The 12929-nt window shown below is 39.2% G+C and overlaps 1 protein-coding gene across 2 annotated transcripts in view; it reads left to right on the top strand.

Moving 5' to 3' along the window:
• Window positions 1-12000: 12000 nt before the first annotated feature.
• MICU1 (mitochondrial calcium uptake 1) overlaps window positions 12001-12929 on the top strand; it is a 142964-nt gene continuing 142035 nt past the window's right edge. The window contains exon 1 of one of the 2 annotated variants that reach the window (XM_081158566.1): window positions 12001-12169. The gene's annotated coding sequence lies outside the window, so the exon portion shown is untranslated. The remainder of the gene's footprint in view (window positions 12170-12929) is intronic. The other variant, XM_081158567.1, reaches the window with a different exon arrangement.

Consider the following 12929-nt stretch of genomic DNA (forward strand, 5'->3'; position numbering starts at 1 on the left):
GTATAGGACTTCTATTCAGCTAGAGCTCAGGCAGTTTTGAAGGATGATTGTTCTGTAGTTTAGTTGTAACTCTGATGTGATTGTGGGAGGTTCCGAGTACTGTGTTCACCTACGCCACCATCTTGACCAGAAGCCCTTGGCTAGTTCTTTTTTTTTTTTAATCCACTCCTAAGGATATTTTTTCCATTGCTTTTCAGAGAGAGTGGAAGGGGGTAGGGGGTTGGGGGTAGGGGGGAGGAACATTGATGTGAGAGAGACACATTGATTGGTTGCCTCCTGCACACACCCCAACTGGGGCTGGGGATGGAGCCTGCAACCGAGGTACATGCCCTTGGCCAGAATCGAACCTGGGACTCTTCAGTCCACAGGCCGACAATCTAACCACTGAGCCAAACAGGCTAGGGCTCTTGGCTAGTTCTTGAAGGCACTTTTCAAACTACCTCATGAACATATTATCAAGTATATTTGTGAAATTGGGGCATATACTCAATTGAATATGCTGGACTTACCTGATTCATGTTAATGACCCATGGAGGTAATAGCTAAGGTCAAGAGAAACTTAGAATGGATAGTAAAGGAGAGAAATGGTGAGCACTGGTTGTGGCCTGAGACTACCTACACTTATGGGAGACTGTAACTTATCCTACTAATTTTCCTCTTTTAAGTTTCCCCTTAGGAAAATAAACCAACAGGAACCATGACCAATCTGCTTCCTGAACATTCATGGAGTAATGGATTAGTGAAGAACCAGAGGTGGACTGTGATAATCATGGAGGTGCCCCACTTAGATTCCCCTTCAAGGGATTCTGCTGCAGGGGGCATAGCTGATTGACAGCTGACATACTTTTGGCTCTGATGCATTCATGTCAGCCCATGTTTCCTTAGGCTGCTCCCAGTCAATGACTGAGCAGCACAGTAGGGCATAAGAACTACTCTATTCCTGCACAAATCAGGAGTCCTTTAATTGGCAACTTTAGCTCAGGAACTTTATGCTGGTTTGGGTGATATTTCCTCAGGATTGCTTTATGGTCTGAGGTTCTTCCCACCCAACCCTTCCTTCCCTCTTTCCTGTGACAGGTGTTAGGCCTCCATTACTCTCCCAGTCTAACCCCACTCCCTTCCCCTTTATCTTTCATAAACATGCCCTCCAATAATTCCCTTGCACATCTAATCTCATCTTGGTGTCTGCTTCTTCATGGATTCAAACTGACACACTTATAAAAGAGTTTAGCTCACTAGGTTAAAGTCACAATTAATTGTTTATGGTAAGTATAAACAACTTCTTGGAAAACTATGATAGAGTATATTCTGTAATTTAAATATAATATTAATGTAAACTTACATGTAAATTATTGAATGGTTTTAGGGTTTTAATAAACCATCAGAATATGTCCTGGATTTTTTGATCTTAGAAGGTACATCTATCCACTATATAAGTGCCATTGTCCAGTTTTGGGATGCTGTGATTATGTAGAGCAGAACTTTCCTTTTAAAACTCTTTAGGAACTTTATAGTATAAGCAATTCAGAATTCAGGTTCTACTTTTCCACTTGTTCTCAGCTCTTAAGGTGGCTGTAAAATATTAAGGACCTGTATTTCTACTTGCTGTTAAGAAGGCATATCAGCAGTAGAAACAGAAATTAAAGGAAGGAAAAAGTCAATCATAGTCATGGTTTATTAATATTTTTCTTCCTACCAACAACAATACTATAACTTTGGTGCATTTTTTTCCTAGTTCGAATCAAAGATAAATGGAAACAACAAACCCTGTGCATCCCCCAAGCCAACTGATCCTAATTTGCCTACCTTATACCTCAAATACTATTCTATATTGTGCTGAGGAAGCTGTGGATTCCTTAAGTATTTTTGTTTTGATTTCCTAAAAGAATAAATATTGTCATAGTTGTATGGCTTTGGACAAAATCATATGATGTCCATCAAGAACAATGAAAGGAAGTTTGATTTGGGAAAAAAGGAGCAGTATCATTATACTTTCTTGGCTTACTTTTAAGCCCCTTACCTTGGAAAATATGCAGCTTAATAGAAAAAACTTTATCTCTATTACATTGTTGACAATAAATATCAAATATCAAAATGATATTGAAATGTTGAAATATCAAAAATCATACCTTTGTATTGTAGCAAAGTAAATCCCTTTTCTCCAGAGTGATTGTGAATTGTGACTCCAGGTTGACAAAAAAGTAAATGTAACACAAAATGTAAATATTAGCTCTTAATTATTTTAATTGTTTTAAGGGATAAAAAAATTAGCTTTCCAGAGATAAAGCTGCTTGGGGTATGTGTGCAGTGTTCATTTCCTGTTATCTATAAATGTATTTAAGTGTAAATACTCACAAAGAACATCTATTCATTCAATTAACATTTACTAATTTTCCACAATGTGTCAGGTGCTGTTTTAGGTTTTAGAACATTTGAGGATCCTTAAAGAGGAGATGACTCCCAATTTGGCCATAGAGACACTGTTAGCTCAGCTATTCTTAGAAAGTGACAGCATACTGATTTTGCCTCTTAATAAAGGATTTTATGTGTCACTAAACCCTGGAACATGCTGTTTCTTTCAGTTCTCTTTCTCTACTATTGCGCAACTTATGTCTAATAAATATCAATTTAGACACCAATCTGCCGAGTGCTTTTTGAACAGAAATACCGTATCTCAAGAAATTCTAGAGAACAAAGAAAACAAACAGGAGGAACTTATCAAATAAGTAAATCAAGAAGATATCCTAGAACCAAAGGTCACAAGTCCCCTGATAAAGGACTGAGTGGCCAGCAGATTAAACAAGAAAAAGGCCTACAACACACAGTGTCATGCATGGGGGAAGGGAGGAGAGAAAACTCTAAGAACTTTCAGAGAAAAAAAATAGAAGGTCAAAAATTAAAATCACATCTCACTTCTTGAGACTAACACTGGAAGCTAGAAGACAGTGGCATGATGTGTTAAAAATCCTCAAGGAAAATATTTCTAATCTAGAGTTCTATACATAGTCATACTATCAATGAAGCATCCAGTTGAGACTAAAGACAATTTCAGACATATAAAATGTCTGAAATCTGAAAAACTTTGCATTCTTTCTCAGGAGGCTACCACCAAAAAAGAAAGAATAAACTAAGGGGGGGAAAAAAAAGGAAATACTCATTGATAAAGAGAAAAGCAAAAAGAAGACAAAGGGCCTAGGAACTAGGAGATCCACCGTAGGAGAGAGGTGAATGCAATTTTCAAATTGATAATGAAGACAACTGCATGGATGACAGCTGTACAGGAGGACAACAATACAAAAGGTAAACAGATGGGGGATTCCAAGAGGCACAAAAATGGGAAATCATAGCTTTTCTGATGGGTTTGAACATTTTAAGATAGCCATTCACAATAAATATTATTAAGTGACCAGCTTGAGCCACAAACTATTCTCATTGAGCTTTCATTCTAGCGGAGGGCATACGATAATAAGCATAATAAACAAATAAGTTCTATATTAGAAGGCAATAAAAGCTATATAAAAAAGAAAAAGTAAAGCAGAGTAAGGAGGGTTAAAATTGCTCTAGGTAGGGAGGGGGATAAGATGTGCATTACGATATAAAACAGGGTGGTGAGGACAGACTTCATTGGAAAGTGATATTTTACCCAAGACCCGGGGAAATTAGGGAATTAGTCATGTGGCTATCTGGCAGAAGAAATTTCCAGGCAGAGGGAACTGTGAATGGGGTGGAGAAATGTGAGAGGGAGAGATGCAGGAGCAGCAGTAGAAAATGACCTGTATCAGAGAGATACAGGTTGGGGCACATGTCACGCAGGGCCTTCCAGATCACTGTAATAACTGTCTTTCTTTGAGGAAAATAGGGACCCACTGGAGGAGTGAAATGATTGCTTTACATTTTTTAAATTTATTTTTAAGGTAGACGTGGAACTTTTTTATTTTTATTTTTTGTCTTTTCACATCTTTATTTGTAATTTCCTCAAGCATGACATCTCTTACTACAGTGTTTATTTTAAATTTTATTTTTCAATTACAGGTGGCATTCAATATTATTTTAAATTAGTTTCAGATGTACAGCATAGTGGTTAGACATTTATATAATTTATGAAGTGATCCCCCTGATAATACTAGTACCCATCTGGCACCATAACATCATTATTACAATATTACTGACTATATTCCCTAAGCTGTACTTTACATCCATGACTATTTTGTAATTAGACTGGTTTATATATTTGTAAATTAACATTTATTGGGGTGACATTTTAAAAGGATAACTCTGGCTGCCATATAAAGAGACTATTGACAGATAAGGATAGAAATAGGGAGATAACAAAGAGGCAACTAGATTGCCTAGTAATTGCATAATAAGGAGACACTTATCCCAATTATTCAGGCAAGGATGTTGGCAGTATAAACTACAGAGGTACATCTGTTGAAAGGTTGAAAGAGGAATCAGTAACAGACACATAGAAAACCAAGTAAAGTTTTAAAATGAGCCAGTTATTAACTATAGGAAAAACAGAAATGGTATAAGAAAGAAACGGTACTTATAGTAGTTCATGTGGTTCAGTTGTGAATGTTTCTATAGTCATAATCATGTAAACACAAAATGTTAACTTATCCAAATATCATCCTATGGCTGTATTGGGAGGGTGTGTGATGAGAGTATGGCTAATTTCCCTAACATCGAGAGTTCCTACATCATTTTTTAAAAAATCAACCCAATAAGAAAATGTGCAAAGGATATAAACAGTTGAACAGAAAAAGGGGGAAAAAGGAGAAATGGGTCTTAAATTTGTAAAAACAAGTTCAACTTCCCTCAAAAAGAAGATTGAAAAATGAAATAAAGGAAAATTGAAACTACACTGAGATGTCACGTTTCTCCTAATCTGAGTGGCTAAGACGCAGATATCCCTCTTCGAAGGTCTTGTTGTCCCCGCTGTCCCAGCTGCTGGAAGCTCTGTCAGCCGACAATCTTCAACAGTCAGCCCTTCCAAGTTTTGCCTCAACTGCAGAGTTGCCTCACCTAGGGTCAATGTCTTTCTGGGGCTGCCCACATCCAGTGACTGATGGAGGAGGGGTATAAAGGCCCAGCCATTTCCACCCAATGTGGGCTGATTCTGATGGGTCATTTAAGCTCCACAGCTTCCCTATTGGGTTGGCTGAGGCGGCAAGGGGCCCCTCAAAGCTCAGCTTCTCCTTCTGCTCCGTCCCACTTCCTTCTTTTCACACCTGTTTGAACCCAAGGGCATGACCTAATAAACATCCTGAACTCCAAATTTCTGTCCCTGAATCTGCTCCCCAGAAAACCTATCCTATGAAACTTCTGACCCACAACTTCATTTCTAGGAATTCACTCCACAGATTACTCACACAAGCAAAATGATGTGTATTCAAAGCAGATTATTTGCAAAAGCAAAAATTGGAAACAGCCTAAACGTCTGATTAATTAGGTATTCCATGGTATAGACATGCCCAATTAAATACAGGCATGGCTATACCATGGAACACCATGAAGTTATATAAAAATATTAAGGAAGCCCTTTATTTAATTATATGAAATATCTTCAAAGTGTGTGTGTGTGTGTATTTTTATATTATGAAGGATGCATAAAAACTATATTAATGTCATTTGTTGCCTTGTGATTTGGGTGTCTCAGAGGCAGAGGTAGAAAGGAGATTTTTTTATAGTATAAATCTTTGTGCTTTTTCCATTTTAAACCACATGGATGTGTTACATAATGATTAGAAACAATTTTTATTTGTTGAATTACTTGACTTTTAAAACTGCATATAAAAAAAACTATATATGCACAACTTTGGTAAAATAAAAATTAAATTTAAAAAGACTTACCTGTTAAGTAAGAAATAAAAGAACAAATTGTGCAGAATGATTCCCATTTTTTAAAAGCTGTACACACATACAGATAGACACATTGGTACGGCATGGAAAAAAGTCTAGAAGGACACAAAAATTTAACAGTAGTTGTCTTTGTGGGTAACATTAGAGTGGAGAGGAGAACTTATTTTTTTATTTCACGTTTCTCAATTGTTTGAATTTAAGGGCACGCATACGTTTGTAATTAGAAAATAATGTTTAAAAATTGTGAGACATACTAAAACAATAAAAAAACCCACCTTGGGCTTAACCAATTATTTTAGAGGAAAGTTTAGATGATGCTTATGGGAAATAGAAAAGCTAATTATCTAAAATAATTTGAGGAAATGAGTAAGTCTACTCACTTTGCTTTTTCTCCTTCGTTTAACCTTGATGCATCTGAATAACTGGATCAATTAATCAATTTCTTAAAACATCTAGAATGGGATAGTAGGAAAAGATCGAAAGCAGTGAACAGGATTTTGTGGTAATCCAGGAGAAAGACAGCACCAGTAGTAGAGAAGTGAGATTGAAATAAATGGATAATTTTTAACATTTAGGAAGAAATAATCAACAGAACTTCATTTCATGGTGTGAATGGTTATTAGGAAGGGACAAGAGTCAGATGACCCTCAAGTTTCCAGCCTGTAGGGCTGACTGAACTGTGATGTTATTCCCTGAGAGAAGGAGAGGAACCTTGTGTTACCTTGTCAGTTATGCTAAAACAGTGGTTCTACACACAGGGGGAGAAAAAAATCTAGAATCAGAGTTTAGTTGCAAATATAAAAAATTCCTGCAACTGGAGTTAGGAAATTTTTTGGCCTTTTGTAAATCCAGCTGCTTTTCTTATTGATAGCATACAAGAAACTAAAATCATAAAAGATAACTACCATCTGACTAATAATAATAGAGGAAATAAAATGACTAAATAAATTAAAAGGTTCTTGATGAATGTTCTAGCCCATTTTGGAATAAAGTCTGAGAGATAGAAATTGGAGAGCCCTTCACTTAAAAAAAAAAAAAAAGAATTATAGAAGAATTGAAAGACCATGATAGAAAACTCCTGAATATTATTTATGCAAGTTCGCCTATTTTTAACATTTTGCTGCATTTGCTTTATCATTCTCTCCCTAGATACTTTTATTTATTTTTCTGAACCATTTCAGAATAGATTGCATACATTATGTCCCTTTATTTTTTCATACATTAGTGTGTATTTACTAAGAAAAAAAATATTCCTTTATTTTTAAATCTCATCATTCTCTGGGTAGAACATTCTCTTTTTTTATTTGATTTTGAGAGAGAGAGAAAGAGAGAGAGAGAGAAATGTCAATTTGTTGTTTCACTTATTTATGCATCATTGGTTGATTCTTGTATGTGCCCTGACGGGATTGAACCCTCAACCTTGGCATATCAGGACAATGCGCTAATCAACTGAGCTACCCAGCCAGGGAAAAGAGATTCCTTTATATAATCATCACACAGTTATCAAATGTGGGAGCTATTTTATCTAACCTATGGTCCATATTCCAATTTTGTCAATTGTTCCAACGAATCTCTTAAAGCAACCCCCCCATACAAGTTCCAGTTTATGATCATGTATCAACTGCAGTTGTCAAGTCTCTTTAGTCTTTTTTAATATGGAACTGTTACTTCCTCAGCTTTTTTTTTTTTTTTTGTCTTTCATGTCTGTTAGTTAATAGACTGTTCCTCAATGTGGGTTTGGTTGATATTTCTTCATGATTTAATCCCAGCGATACTACATTCTTCTTGGGGGACTACATCAGGAAGCACACGATCGCTGATCAAAGTGTTCCTAGTTTCTCCACCACATGGTTACTATTTTCCTCTTCCAACAAATAGTACACAATCTATGGGGAGATACTTTGAAAACATGAAAATATGCCGCTTCTCATCAATATCCCCCCCCTAGATTTATAATCTCATCTTTTCCATAAGAGTTGAAAATGTTTTTCCAACTCCACCACTCTGTATTTACCTATCAGTGGGCAATCTCTTTTAAGGAATAGCTTTCCCTTTCCTCCCGTCCCTCTCTCTCTCTCTTTTTTTTTAAAAATATATCTTTATTGATTTCAGAGAGAGGAAAGGAGAGGGAGAGTGAGAGACAGAAACATCAATGATGAGAGAGTCATTGATTGAGCCCACAACCTGGGCATGTGCCCTGACCGGGGAATCGAACCCCGATCGCCTGGATCCCAGGTCGACGCTCAACCGCTGAGCCACACTCGGCCAGGCCCTCTCTCTCTTTAGTACAGAATAATGGTTTCTTATTTTATTCAATGAATGCTAATCCATTAGTGTTCTTATTTTGATACTCTGGCTATCCCAGATATGGCTAATGAGAGACCCTTCAAGCTGACTCCAGTTGACATGCCTCCATTTCATTTTCTGAGCACTTCCTTATTTCTGGCACAAGGTGGGCCAGGTCATCTTGCATCCTCCTGCTCTAGTCCTGAAATCAGCTTTTTCCCCAATAAGCCCAGATTCCTTTTCATGGGGAAAGGTATTTAGAAATCAAGATCTGGGCAGGGAGTCTTTAATTTTGAAGCTACATTCAATCACAAAATCAAGAGAAATGAATATACACCAATTTTAAAAATCATCATATTTATGGCTGATTTAGCTCTTCCCCCCTTTTCCCTTACGGTAAGAAGAAAGGAAACTTTAAGTTTGTTTTTTTCTTTTCTTATTTACTTGAATATAATGAATAATGGCTACAATTATTAGCAAAGAACACCCACTGCAACACCCACTGGATCATAAGTCTCTAGGTTGCTACTCATCATATAATACATCCTCAAAAGAAATTTGTGATGGAAGATTCCACAGGTTTGGAAATACTATAACATAATCTGTGGAACCCTGAAAATAAATATAATGAAACACAGGGCATCTCATTGAATTCATTGTAAAGAAATTGAATCAAAGCTCTATAAAATAACACTTCTTGCAGTCATATGCTTGTTGAAAAGATGTCTTGTTTTTTCCAGTGGTGTAGTGTATTGGAAACTGCTGTGGTAACATCTCACATTATTATTTTTATGTGATAAGGGCAGATATACTATAAAATGTTTGAAATAAGTACATCCATTTCTATTTTAACTGAATGAAATTAAATATGTACTCTTTCTCCTGATAACACAGATCTTTCAACAATGATATAAGTTTGGAATACTGAAGATGAAATAAAGAAATATTTTATGTGTGATAGTACTAGGGGCAAAGACCAAATCCATTTCTTTGTTCCATGTGGTTAATATTCATTCCCAAATCCATTATTACATGGGAATCACCTGGGTCACTTTTTAAAATCCAAATCAAATGTCTGAGCACCACCCTGGTCCACTTAAACAGTATATCTCACAGTCCAGGGATCTGTATTTTTTAAATCTCCCCAGATAATTCTGAAACATTGGGTCATCAAACTAATTTGGGAATTATTGAACATGGCAAAAAATACATTTATACCAAGGTGTAAGTCTCTTTATATATATATAAGTTGCTCAAGGGCAGGAATTGTACTTAAAATTTTTATAAGCCCAGGACCTATTAGGAGCCTTGTGTGTGTGTGTGTGTGTGTGTATATATATATATATATATATATATATATATAGTAGGCATTGAATATATACATACTTATGAAAAGAATTTTGACTTCAAATTTAATTGGAGCCTTCATATTAGTTTGTACAGGGGATATAAGCCCACTTTAGTCTTATTATATATTCATGTGACAGGATCCACCTTGTACAGCAGCCTGAAAGACAAAAATAATTGAATTGGTGGACTGATTTCTAATGCAGAATGTAGTTGTGTTTAGTTATGACCCTGAATTCTGCTAACTTACTCTATGCTCCTGAAATATAAAGAATACTCACATTTATAAGATCGGTCTAGTCTATAAATTGTCTCTATCTTGTTCCACTTTCTACTAAATGTTCTACTTGATGCCAAAATGGTTAGACAAAAAGTCCCATAGTAGGTAACATTTGTATGGTTTAAGGCAGCGGTTCTTAACGTGTGGTCCAAGGACTCCTGGGGGTTCCTGAAACCCTTTCCAGTGATGCAAAGGTCAAGACTGTTTTCTAAATAAGAATAAGCTGTTATTTGCCTTTACCACTCCCATTCTCTGAGTGTACAGTGGAGTTTTCCAAGGCTACCTGATGGGTGATATCAGAACAAATTAATGAAGAAAAGATATAATAGACATTACAGAAATTTATAAGAATGTAAAACCATACTGTTCTTTTATTTTTTGGAAACTATAGTTATTATTCATAAAAATATGTTATTTATGTCAACATAATGGATTTATTATTTTTTTAATGGCTAAATAAATTTAAAAATTTTATTAAACAATTTCAGTTTTGCCAGGCCGGGCGTAGCTCAGAGGTTGAGCATTGACCTAGGATCCAGGAGATCACGGTTCGATTCCCGGTCAGGGCACATGCCTGGGTTGTGGGCTCAATCCCCAGTCCGGGGCGTGCAGGAGGCAGCCGATCAATGACTCTCTCATCATTAATATTTCTATCCCTCTCTCCCTCTCCCTTCCTCTCTCTGAAATCAATAAAGATATATTTAAAAAACAAAACAATTTCAGTTTTAGTTTGTAAGTATTTATAGGTATAGCACACATAAACAAAAGTTGTTTGGAATAGTCCTTGATAGTTTTTAAAGGGTTCCTGAGACCAGAAAGTTTGAGAACCAGTGATTTATGTTTTTACATGTTATTTAATAATTAGCTCAAGTGGTTATTTAGTTTTAGACAGACAAATATTGCCTAAAATCAGGGTTGAATTTCACCAATTCTTAAAAATTGATTTTTCTCCAGACTTCTATATTGATAATTTAACTTTGTTCCTTGTTTTGAGAAACAGTTGACTCAGCTACTACTTAAGGTTCCATGAGTCTCCAAAGTGTTCCATAATAACCTATGACACAATTTAAAATTTCCATCATCAGAGTTAATGAACATGCTGCCTGGGAAGGATACCATGCTAAGTGCCTACTAATAAATGGGGAAGGATTGAACAGATTTCTCATTTAACACAGAACAGGCTCTCAATGGAAAGAGACACAGAAAAGGTATATTTTGATAGCTGAGAAGCAAATCAGCCGAAATTTCTAACTCCCAAAGCAGGCAGATCCAGGGGACAACGGATGGAAGAATCCTGCTTAAGAGTGCGGACCTTGGTGTCCTTCAGGTCAGGCGTGTCCCAGCCACATCCAGCATTTACTGCATTCTTGGGGGCTTAGCCTGCTTCCCTGCCTCATGCAATTAAATAAAAACAGTACCCACACATAGGGTGGTTGTAAGCAACAGGGGGTTGGATGTAAAGGGCTAGCACAGGGACACAATTTGTTGTTCTTAGATTAGAGGGGAGGGGCGGCCCTCTGAGAAATGGAGAGAACAGTTGTTTTGCTTACTTCCCGATTTGCCTCATAGTTCTGTCTGTCTTCTTCCGTTTCCATAGTGGTAGCCTTTTCTACAGCTCTGCTAAGGAAATTCTTCAGGATTTTTTAATTTGAAAGTTCTCTCTTATCTTAATAAAAATATTTTCATTATATTTCCATAGCGAGAGGATCCTTCTCCATCCTCGCTTCTCATAGCCACTTTGGAGAAAAACATATCAGTAGCTTAGAGGCTAAGCTCTCCAATATGTTAGTTTGCAAAGAGAACACCTGAAAAGCCCATACAGTAGAGGAAACGGTGAGGCTTCTAAATTGAAAAAAACTTCAAGGTCAGGAAATACGGAAATCTTTACCAGAGCCTAAACGCAGTTCAAAAGAGACAATTCTCAACTCACTGTGGTCAGTTTTTTCTTTTCACTGACTCCTTTTTGCTTAGCCAACACGTAAACGGGTCCCGAGGCGCTGGCAGGGGACACTGTACCCCGACCGCTTAGACTCCTGTTAACTCGTGTTTGGGTGGCAGGGGCGACTCTGGAGAAAAGCCGCGGAGCCTTCCCGCCCAAACACTGAGGGGGTGGGGCCGGGGCCGGGGCCGGGGCCGGGGCGGGGCCAGACTGGGCGGGGCGGGGCGGGGCCTCGGGGGCTGGCGGGTTGTTTCCCTGTTCCCCGCCCAACCACGCCCCTCTCCGTGCCCCGCCCACACGCATTTCGCCACGATCCCGGCAGGCCCAGCGGCTAGGGGAGTCACCTGAAGGTGGGCGGCGGTGTGGCTCGTCTCCGCTGTTTCTCCGTCTCTATGGTTTTCAGCCGAGGGCGGTTTTGACGCAGAGGCGGCTGGCGCTTCAGCGCGGACGGACGGGTGAGTGCTGCGCTCTGAAGGATGGGAAGAGACAGCCATTATTTACGGGAGGCAAAATGGAAGGGGTTGCAAAACAGCTTTAGGGACCTGATCTCCGGGGCGGCCGTTTGTCGGGCGACTCCTGGGATCAGGCGACTTCTCGGGTCTTGGGGCCGGGGGTAGCTGTCCCTGCTGCGCCCCGCTTAGGGGCTTGAGAGGAGTCCGCAGTCTTTCCTGCGTCCCGTCCTCCGCTTTTCTTCACTTCACCCCGTCCCTTCTCCCCGTCCCGGGAGAACTCCCGGTGCCGAGGTCCGAGCCGCTGGCTTCTCTTGGGCGCCGACGTTGGTCTCGCCGCGCGCGCGCGAGCGACCCGGGGACCCGGGGAGACCCGAGTGGTTCCGCTGGCGTCTGTGGGTGTGGTTGGAAGTTTACAGTTAGATCTCTGGTGAGGAGAAGGCTCGGTCACCGAAACGAAGCAAGTGGAAAGCCAGTGGGGACCCGAAGGAGCAAAGCAAAGTGCCGGCTCCTTGGGCTGTTGGGCGGTGACCTCCCCCTGCGCCTTCCCGTTCGCCGGCCGCCGCCAGCGCGCTTCGCACCCTCCCACCCTCGGCCCCCGACGGTGGGAGTTTCCGGAGCGAGCGGGGGGTCCGCGGCTCTGAGCATGTTGGCGGGAGAGCTGAAAACGGGCTGTCCGTTAAGTTGCCGTCTCTGGGACCTTCACGCTTACGGTTTCTTTGCCTTCTCTTTTAGATGCCTGCTCTGTGTTGTAGGTATTTGAACT

Source organism: Miniopterus schreibersii, assembly GCF_964146895.1.
Source record: "Miniopterus schreibersii genome assembly, chromosome: 14".
NCBI classification, from domain to species: domain Eukaryota; kingdom Metazoa; phylum Chordata; class Mammalia; order Chiroptera; family Miniopteridae; genus Miniopterus; species Miniopterus schreibersii.